The following is a 9,605-nucleotide window of genomic DNA, read 5'->3' as shown; positions in this document are numbered from 1 at the left end:
TGTTTTTAAATTGAGTTGTACAGTTTATAGGTCACATTAAAAAGTACAAAAAGTTCTGAAATAGTTTATCTTTGTCTAATTTTTTTGCACAGAAACCTGGCATTTTAACAGGGGTGTGTAGACTTTTTATATCCACTGTATATACATGAATAAAATTCTTTTTTTTTTTTTTAAACCAGAGTTTAATGTCACTTTCAAGATACACTGATTGCATTTGCTGGGAGGTAAAAAAAGGACACATATAAAAGCTTCTTCTGTTTGGCATATGCTCATAATCTAATCTACTCAATAGTTTCAATACACGTGACCACAAAAATCTTTCCTCATCAGCCAATTCTATGAATATGCTCCACCCAGCTAGCAGAAGCTGTATGCAGGATTCTAGTTGCTTTTCAAAGATAACAGTCCTATCCCATTCAGTGGTTAAAGAATAACTCTAGTAATGGATATGTTATATATAGTTGCATTGTTCCAGCATGTAATGATGTATATGACGTACCTGGCCACTCCTCCTGGAAGCTAGAAATCACAGGCACCATTTAGAGAGTGCTTTGCATCCTCTGAATAAATGCAAAGGGTTCTCTGACTGAATGAGATGGAGATTGTGATGGCATCGCCCCGCTTCTCCACCTCATTCAAACAGAGAACACTTTGCATTCATTCAGAAAATGCAAAGCATTCTCCGAATGGTGCCCATGCCAAATGGCTAACCTCCTGTGTTCACAATGAAGAATAAATGCTCAACACGGCACACAGAAACAAGTGGAGCTCACTGAATTAGTGGTGCTTATTTATCTACAATGAATTACAGATTCTAGGGCAATCGGCCAGGTATTGTATATAGGAAATTACATTAATCCAAGCTGGACTAATGTAATTACAGTGCCTTGAAAAAGTATTCATACGTCTTGAAATTTTCCACATTTTGTCATGTTACAACCAAAAACGTAAATGTATTTTATTGGGATTTTATGTGATAGATCAACACAAAGTGGCACATAATTGTAAAGTGGAGGGAAAATGATAAATGGTTTTCAAATTTTTTTACAAATATATGTGAAAAGCGTGGCGTGAATTTGTATTCAGCCCCCCTGAGTCAATACTTTGTAAAACCACCTTTTGCTGCAATTCCAGCTGCAAGTCTTTTTAAGGATGTCTCTACCAGCTTTGCACATCTAGAGAGTGACATTTGTGCCCATTCTTCTTTGCAAAATAGCTATAGCTCTGTCAGATAGGATGAAGAGAATCTGTGAACAGCAATTTTCAAGTCTTGCCACAGATTCTCAATTGGATTTAGGTCTGGAGACTTCTGTGTTTACAAGGAACAGCTTTACCTTCAGCGGCTCCCAAATCTAACAGATTCCTGGAGCCATGTGGGGCATGGTGGGGACAGATCTCCAGAATATTAAGAGAAAAAATTATCTCCATGCAAATACACAGGTAGTAAAGCTGCCTACACAGGGTGGCTGTGTTGGGGTTACAAACTCAGTACACCCCTAAACCACAGGGTGGCTGTGCTGGGGTTACAAACTCAGTGCACCCTTAAACCCTGCACTCCGTACACAGCACACCCCTGGACCCTAAACTCTGTACGTAACGCCCTCCTGAACTCTGCACATAGTGCACTCCTGAACTCTGGACGTAAGGGAATCCTGAACTCTGCATGCAATGCATTCTGTACATAGCGTAGTCCTGAACCTTGCACTCTGTACGTAGTGCACCCCAGATACAACCGGCCCTTTAAGGGCAACCATATTACTGATGCACCCCGCAATGAAATTAAGTTTGACACCCCTGACCTAAATCATTCCATTGTAGCTCTGGCTGTATGTACACGCTATGTGTGGCAGAAAACTAACACTGCACATCACCCTGAACACACCATCCCCACTGTGAAACATGGCATCATGTTGTGGGGATGCTTTGCTTCAGCAGGGACAGGTAAGCTGGTCAGAATTGATGGGAAGATGGATGGAGCCAAATACAGGACAATCTTAGAAGAAAACCTGTTAGAGGCTGCAGAAGACTTGAGACTGGGATGAAGGTTCACCTTCCAGCAGGACAATGGCCCTGAACATACAGCCAGAGCTACAATGGAATGGTTCAGATCAAAACATATTCATGTGTTAGAATGGCCCAGTCAAAGTCCAGACCTAAATCCAATTGAGAATCTATGGCAAGACTTGAAAATTGCTGTTCACAGATGCTTTCCGTCCAATCTGACAGAGCTTGAGCTATTTTGCAAAGAAAAATGGGCAAAACGGCACTCTCTAGATGTGCAAAGCTGGTAGAGACATCCCCAAAACGACTTGCAGCTGTAATTGCAGCGAAAGTTGGTTATACAAAGTATTGACTCAGGGGCTGAATACAAATGCACACCACACTTTTCACATATTTATAAATAAAAAAATTTGCAAACCATTTATCATTTTCCCTTAACTTCACAATTATGTGCCACTTTGTGTTGGTCTGTCACATAAAATCCCAATAAAATACATTTACGTTTTTGGTTGTAACATGACAAAATGTGGAAAATTTCAAGGGGTATAAATACTTTTTCAAGGCACTGTAAGCCTCTGCAGTACGGTCCACTACAGTCCATTGGACATTGGCTGCTAGAGCTTGTGCCAACTAATCTCTCAGAAGAAGTTGTCCAGATAGCCCAGAATGGGTACTCCCCATGACTGAAGCAAAGAAAGCACATGGGCTAACACCGTGGTAAATACCCAAGGTGCAGTGGGTCTTGTCCTCTCCTCTGTGTGAATGAGTAACATAATCCCTCTTGTTACTTATTCACAAAAAGGGTGAGTAATAAAGAAAAGCAAAGACACCATGAAATAGTGCTTTATTATGAAAAAAATATGTATATATAAAAAATAAACATTACCCCCCCATGTAAATATATTGTCATTCACGATGAACAGCACCCCACTGCCTCTCCTGTCAAAAATGTCAGCCTCTCTGTGGTTCCTGAAAGGTAACCATGGTGCCAGGGAATCGGGGTGATGTCAATGATCATTTATGGTCCATATTTGGTTAATGATGTCACTTGGGGTCCCAGCTGTATCAAGAGAATTGCATGCACAGCCGTGTAAAAAGATATAGTTGGTATACCTGCACATAGTAAGAGCTATACACAAGTCAACACGCGTACACTAATGTGCACGTACATTAGTGTGGATGAGCGTGCATGTTGGGCACGGACGTTTTGGCACCTAGTGGCCTATTTAAAGCTGTACAGGAGTTTAGAAGATCGATGAGTGGTAGTCAGCTTCTCTGACCTGTGACCAGAACCTGTGCTTGCATTTGTGTTCTGACCCGGCTTCGTATTGACTCCGCATGATCCCGATTTGCCATTGTTGACCCTGGCTTGTGACCCCGATCTTGACTTCTGCCTTCCCATTAGTTATCTTTTCTGCTCGTGTGATACTGACCTAGTCCTGACTCTGCTTCTGCTTTCTGATTCTTCACTTCTGCTGCCTGGTTGTTGCTGACTCCTGTCTGCCTGATAATGCTTCAAGATCCTGTGTCTGCAAGCTTCTAGATTGCCTTCTCCATGGATTCCAGCCCTATCAGTGGGGGCCCGTCCATAGGGGGCACCCGGGCACCGCCCCCGCCCCCCACCCCCTCTACACAGTCACAAAAAAAAAATTTTAAACTGGCCCTTTAAAAAATGAAAAAAATTTTAAAAATTAAAAAAAAAAGGTCCATAAGTGCACTGTGTTCGGGCGCCGGATGCAGAGCACTATGGGAAGCGCCACGTCTATGTAATCACGAGATTGCAGACGCAACGCTTCATTTGCAGGGTTTTAACCCGCCTTGTGGCGCGATCCATCGCAGTAATGCATGGTGAGCCCACAGGTACAACACCCGGCCCCAAGTCCTTTTCTCACTATCCATTGCCTTTGTCCAAAAATGTACTTCTGTACTTTCTCTGTGCTGTACATGTTATAATTGTACATTATTTTGCCTTTTGCATGTTATTGCTTATATGTGTATGATTAATATCTATCTAGTATATTTATGTAGTATATCAGTCACTGCTTCACTTTGGTTTATCTAATTTTATATTAATTTTATATTAACCTATCATCTGTCTGGCTTTATCTATCTATCTATCTATCTATCTATCTATCTATCTATCTATCTATCTATCTATCTATCTATCTATCTATCTATCTATCTATCTATCTATCTATCTATCTAATCTATCTATCTATCTATCTATCTCACCCAGTTTCTGTCTGTCTGTCTATCTCTCCCACCCAGTGTCTATCTATCTGTAGGCCTTATTGCGGGCGAGGCCCCGGGGGGGGGGGGGTATGGGGTTGGTTGGGGCTTTGTTTGCCCCCCCCAAAAAATGGAGCACCAGCCGCCACTGAGCCCTATGCTCAATACTTCTCCTGCACTGCCCAGAGCGTCTTCTGGACAGGATCTTCTACAAGCACCCGTGCCACTCTGTGCCATGTTATACCCTATCATCAACCCCAGGGATAATGGGACAGGGGGTTAAGGGAAGCCCTCTTGCCCACTATGCCACTACCAGGTACAACAGGCTGGCTTGTTTTTCAATGTGAAACAAGCTGGCAGGCAGGATGCTGTCAGTTAGTGGAGGTAGTGACTAATCGAATAACATCTAGCTGCAGCAGCTGGAGGTTCTGACTTTTAGGCAAACTGGGCTAATGTTTTAGGCTACAGTCGAGGATTTTTTGTCATTTGGGTTGTGGTTGGCATGTTCTCGAAAATAGCACATTTTATTCTTCTCACAGCTCTTCCCTCTATCACAGCTGTAGCATCAATCTTTGCTCATTAAATTTTCACACTGCCTGGCTTGCCATCTCATATCTCAGACAGGGGAGTCCAGTTCACATCCTCGTTTTGGAAGGTGTTCTATAAATCTTTAAACATGTTTCCTCACTTTTTACATGCGTATCATCTTTAAACTAATGGTCAAGCAGGGAGATCAAACCCAACGCTGGAACCGTTTCTCAACTCTCTCATTTCCATCCACTATGACAATTGGGTCTCTCTTCTGCCTTGGGCTGGGTTCACCCATAATATTCTTGTAAATTCATGTTCCTGAGACTCTCCATTCTATGTGGTCTATGGTAAACACTCTCAAGTACCAGCACCCTTAGTCCCAGTTCTAGCCACCATGCAGGTGTCCTTCAATGCAATCTGGTCCCAAGTCCAGAGATGCCTCCTTGATGCTGCCTCCTAGAAAAAACAATTGCTGACTGTCAGATTCTCTTTCCCAATTTTAGTAGTCTCTCCTCATGCTGATTCTTTCCAGGAATACAAAAAACAGTGAATCCTTGATTTCAACATCTCAAGGGGCAAGCTGTATTATCTCTTGGATTGGAAAAGTTATGAACCAGAGGAATGTTCTTGGACCACTGCCTGAGATGTTTTGGCTCCTCACCTTGTATGAAAATGTATTCGCCAGTTCCCTTTGAAACCATGTCCTCAATGTCTAGTTTGCTATTGATGTCTAGTTTGCTATTGTCATGTCTGCTACAGTCCAGTCCTCTACAGTAAAGTCTACTACAGTCCAGTCAACTATAGTCAATTCCGCTACCGTCCAGTCTGCTAAAGTCTACTCTGCTACAGTCCAAATTCCTTCTAGTCTGCTCTTAGGCTTTCCAGGCACCAACCTACCTCAGCTTTTGTATCTGGTATTTCACCTGTATGTAGGTAGCTGCTTGAGAGGGTCCATGGTGGACAAGTGCTTTTTAGGCTCTATTCCCATTAGCGCGACTCCAAAGTTGTGTGATTTTGAATGCAACTTTACTCTTTCTGGCACTCAAGTCACAAGAAAGTTGCATCCAAGTAGTTCAGGAACCTTTTCTAAGTTCTAAATTTAATTTGCAAAGATTGTAACGGGTGCCATTGAAATCAATGGGCTGTGAACTGTCATGGTATTTATGTGTCTAAAGTCCCATGAGAAGTTGCACTAGTGGGAAGGGAGCCTAATGCCGCGTACACATGAGCGGACTTTACGGCAGACTTTGCCCGGCGGACTTTTCGACGGACTTTACGATGGACTTCCCGAATGAACGGACATGCCTACACACGATCAACCAAAGTCCGACGGATTCGTACGTGATGACGTACGGCCGGACTAAAAGAAGGAAGTTCATAGCCAGTAGCCAATAGCTGCCTTGGTTTTTGTCCGTCGGACTAGCATACAGACGAGCCGACTTTTCGACCGGACTCGAGTCTATTTCAAATCTAATGCCGCGTACACACGAGTGGACTTTCCGGCATACTTGGTCCGCCAGACAATACGATCGTGTTTAGGCTTCTGACGGAAAGATTTAAAACATGTTTCAAATCTAGGTCCGGCGGACTTTTGGGGAATAAAAGTCCGCCGGACCTAGATTTGAAACATGTTTTAAATCTTTCCGTCAGACTCAGTTCCTGACGGAAAGTCCGTTCGTCTGTATGCTGGTCCGACGGAAAGCCCGCTCGTCTGTATGCTGGTCCGACGGACCAGATACGACGCAAGGGCAGGGTATTGCATTTCGCGCTCGCTGCAATGGGAAAAACAAATTTTCCTATTGCGGCGAGCGCGGGGCATACCAGGCCCTTAGGTCTGGTATGGATTTTAAAGGGAACCCCCTACGCCGAAAAAACGGCATGGGGTCCCCCCTAAAATCCATACCAGACCCCGATCCGAGCACACAGCCCGGCCGGTCAGGAAAGGGGGTGGGGACGAGCGAGCGCCCCCCTCTTGAACCGTACCCGGTCACATGCCCTCAACATGGGGGGTGGGTGCTTTGGGGGGGCCCTGCGGGGCCCCCCCACCCCAAAGCACCTTGTCCCCATGTTGATGAGGACAAGGGCCTCTTCCCGACAACCCTGGCCGTTGGTTGTCGGGGTCTGCGGGCGGGGGGCTTATCGGAATCCAGGAGCCCCCTATAATAAGAGGGCCCCCCACCCTATGTGAATGAGTATGGGGTACATGGTACCCCTACCCACTTACCTAGAGAAAAAGTGTCAATAATAAAACACACTACACAGGTTTTTTAAATAATTTATTAGACAGCTCCGGGCGGTCTTCCTCCGGCTTCGGGGGTCTTCCTCCGGCTTCGGGGGTCCCTCCGATTCCTCTTCTCCCGGCGTCCGGTTGGTTCTTCTCCGCTCTCTCTGGCCTCTTCTCCCAGTGTTCCAGTTCTTCTGCCGGCTCCTCTGCTGTCTTCATGCCGCTCTTTTGCCAGCGGAGGCCCGGACTTCTGGCTTCTTGTCTTCTTGGCTTCTTCCCTCTTCTCGTCTCCAGATGTTGACACGACGGTCTCTCCGGCTGGACTGCTCTCTGAGCGCTCCGCTGTGACTTATATAGGCGGAGACCCCGCCCCCTTATGCTGTCACAGTCCCTGGGCATGCTGGGACTGTGACGTTTTAGGGGGCGTGGTCACCAGGTGATGTTGACCAGGCCCTTCAAGTCTGGTATGGATATTAAGGGGAACCCCGGCCAAAATTTTTTTAAAAATGGCGTGGGGTCCCCCTCAAAATCTATACCAGACCCTTCAGGTCTGGTATGGATTTTAAGGGGAACCCCATGCCAAAATTTAAAAAAAAAATGTCATGGGGTCTTCCCAAAAATCCATACCAGACCCTTAACTGAGCACGCAACCTGGCAGGCCGCAGGAAAAGAGGGGGGACGAGAGAGCGCCCCCCCTCCTGAACTGTACCAGGCCACATGCCCTCAACATTGGGAGGGTGCTTTGGGGTAGCCCCCCAAAACAGCTTGTCCCCATGTTGATGGGGACAAGGGTCTCATCCCCACAACCCTTGCCCGGTGGTTGTGGGGGTCTGCGGGCGGGGGGCTTATCGGAATCTGGAAGCCCACTTTAACAAGGGGACCCCCAGATCCTGGCCCTCCCCCCTGTGTGAAATGGAAGGGGGGTACAAAAGTACCCCTACCATTTCACAAAAAAAGTGTCAAAAATGTTAAAAATGACAAGAGACAGTTTTTGACAATTCCTTTATTTAAATGCTTCTTCTTTCTTCTATCTTCTTTCTTCTATCTTCTATCTTCTAATTTCCTTCGGTTTCTTCCTCTGGTTCTTCTGGTTCTTCCCCCGGTGTTCTCGTCCAGCATCTTCCTCCACGGCGCCAGCATCTTCTTCCATTCTTCTTCTCGGGCCGCTCCGCATCCACCATGATGGGAGGCTCCCGCTGTGTGCCGCAGAAGAAGATGCAAGAAAAAACCGAAGGAAGATAGAAGATAGAAGAAAGAAGATAGAAGAAAGAAGAAGCATTTAAATAAAGGAATTGTCAAAAACTGTCTCTTGTCATTTTTAACATTTTTGACACTTTTTTTGTGAAATGGTAGGTACCCCCTTACCATTTCACACAGGGGGGAGGGCCGGGATCTGGGGGTCCCCTTGTTAAAGGGGGCTTCCAGATTCCGATAAGCCCCCCGTCCGCAGATCCCCACAACCACCGGGCAAGGGTTGTGGGGATGAGGCCCTTGTCCCCATCAACATGGGGACAAGGTGTTTTGGGGGACTACCCCAAAGCACCCTCCCAATGTTGAGGGCATGTGGCCTGGTACGGTTCAGGAGGGGGGCGCTCTCTCATCCCCCCCTCTTTTCCTGCGGCCTGCCAGGTTGCGTGCTCGGATAAGGGTCTGGTATGGATTTTTGGGGGGACCCCACTCCATTTTTTTTTTAAATTTTGGCACGGGGTTCCTACCAGACCTGATATAGATGGTCTGGTATAGATTTTGAGGGGGACACCACGCCATTTTTTTTTTTGGCCGGGGTTCCCCTTAATATCCATACCAGACCTGAAGGGCCTGATATGGAATTTAAGGGGACCCCCCACGTCATTTTTTTTTTTTAAATTTTGTCTGGGGTTCCCCTTAATATCCATACCAGACCTGAAGGGCCTGGTATGGAATTTAGGGGGACCCCCCACGTCATTTTTATTTCTAAATTTTGGTTCAGGGTTCCCCTGTGGGGAATTCCCATGCCATTTTTATCAATGAACTTTTATGTGTATTGTCGGGCCGGCAATTCATTAATAGCCGCAAGTAGTTTTAAATTACTTTTTTCTCTTTTGAAATGTCATTTTGCTGTCAGACTGTTCTAAACACGGTACAAAATTCAAAGGAATATTACACTTTTATTGTTTCACTTTAAGCATTATTAAAATCACTTCTCCAGAAAAAACGGCCGTTTTTGAAACTTTTTTTTGCATTGATCCATGTCCCCTGTGGCAGGACCCAGGTCCCCAAACACTTTTTATGACAATAACTTGCATATAAGCCTTTAAAATTAGCACTTTTGATTACTCATGTTCATGTCCCATAGACTTTAACGGTGTTCGCGTGTTCGAACAAATTTTTTGCCTGTTTGCATGTTCTGGTGCGAACCGAACAGGGGGGTGTTTGGATCATCCCTAATGTTAAACATATAATACTAGAAACAGTGCTGGAGGAAGATGGTAGATGGTAGATGTTTCAAGATTGGTGGAAGAAACATCAACAGTCTTCAATATGGTAATGACATTATTCTAATAGCTAAAAGTGTATGTAAACTCTAAAAGTACATTTGTCTTATTTTCTCGCTATTCGTTTGCTAAATATTCAATTGAAA

Source organism: Aquarana catesbeiana, linkage group LG01 (genome assembly GCF_042186555.1).
Source record: "Aquarana catesbeiana isolate 2022-GZ linkage group LG01, ASM4218655v1, whole genome shotgun sequence".
Lineage (NCBI taxonomy): Eukaryota > Metazoa > Chordata > Amphibia > Anura > Ranidae > Aquarana > Aquarana catesbeiana.
This window is presented reverse-complemented; position numbering follows the sequence as displayed.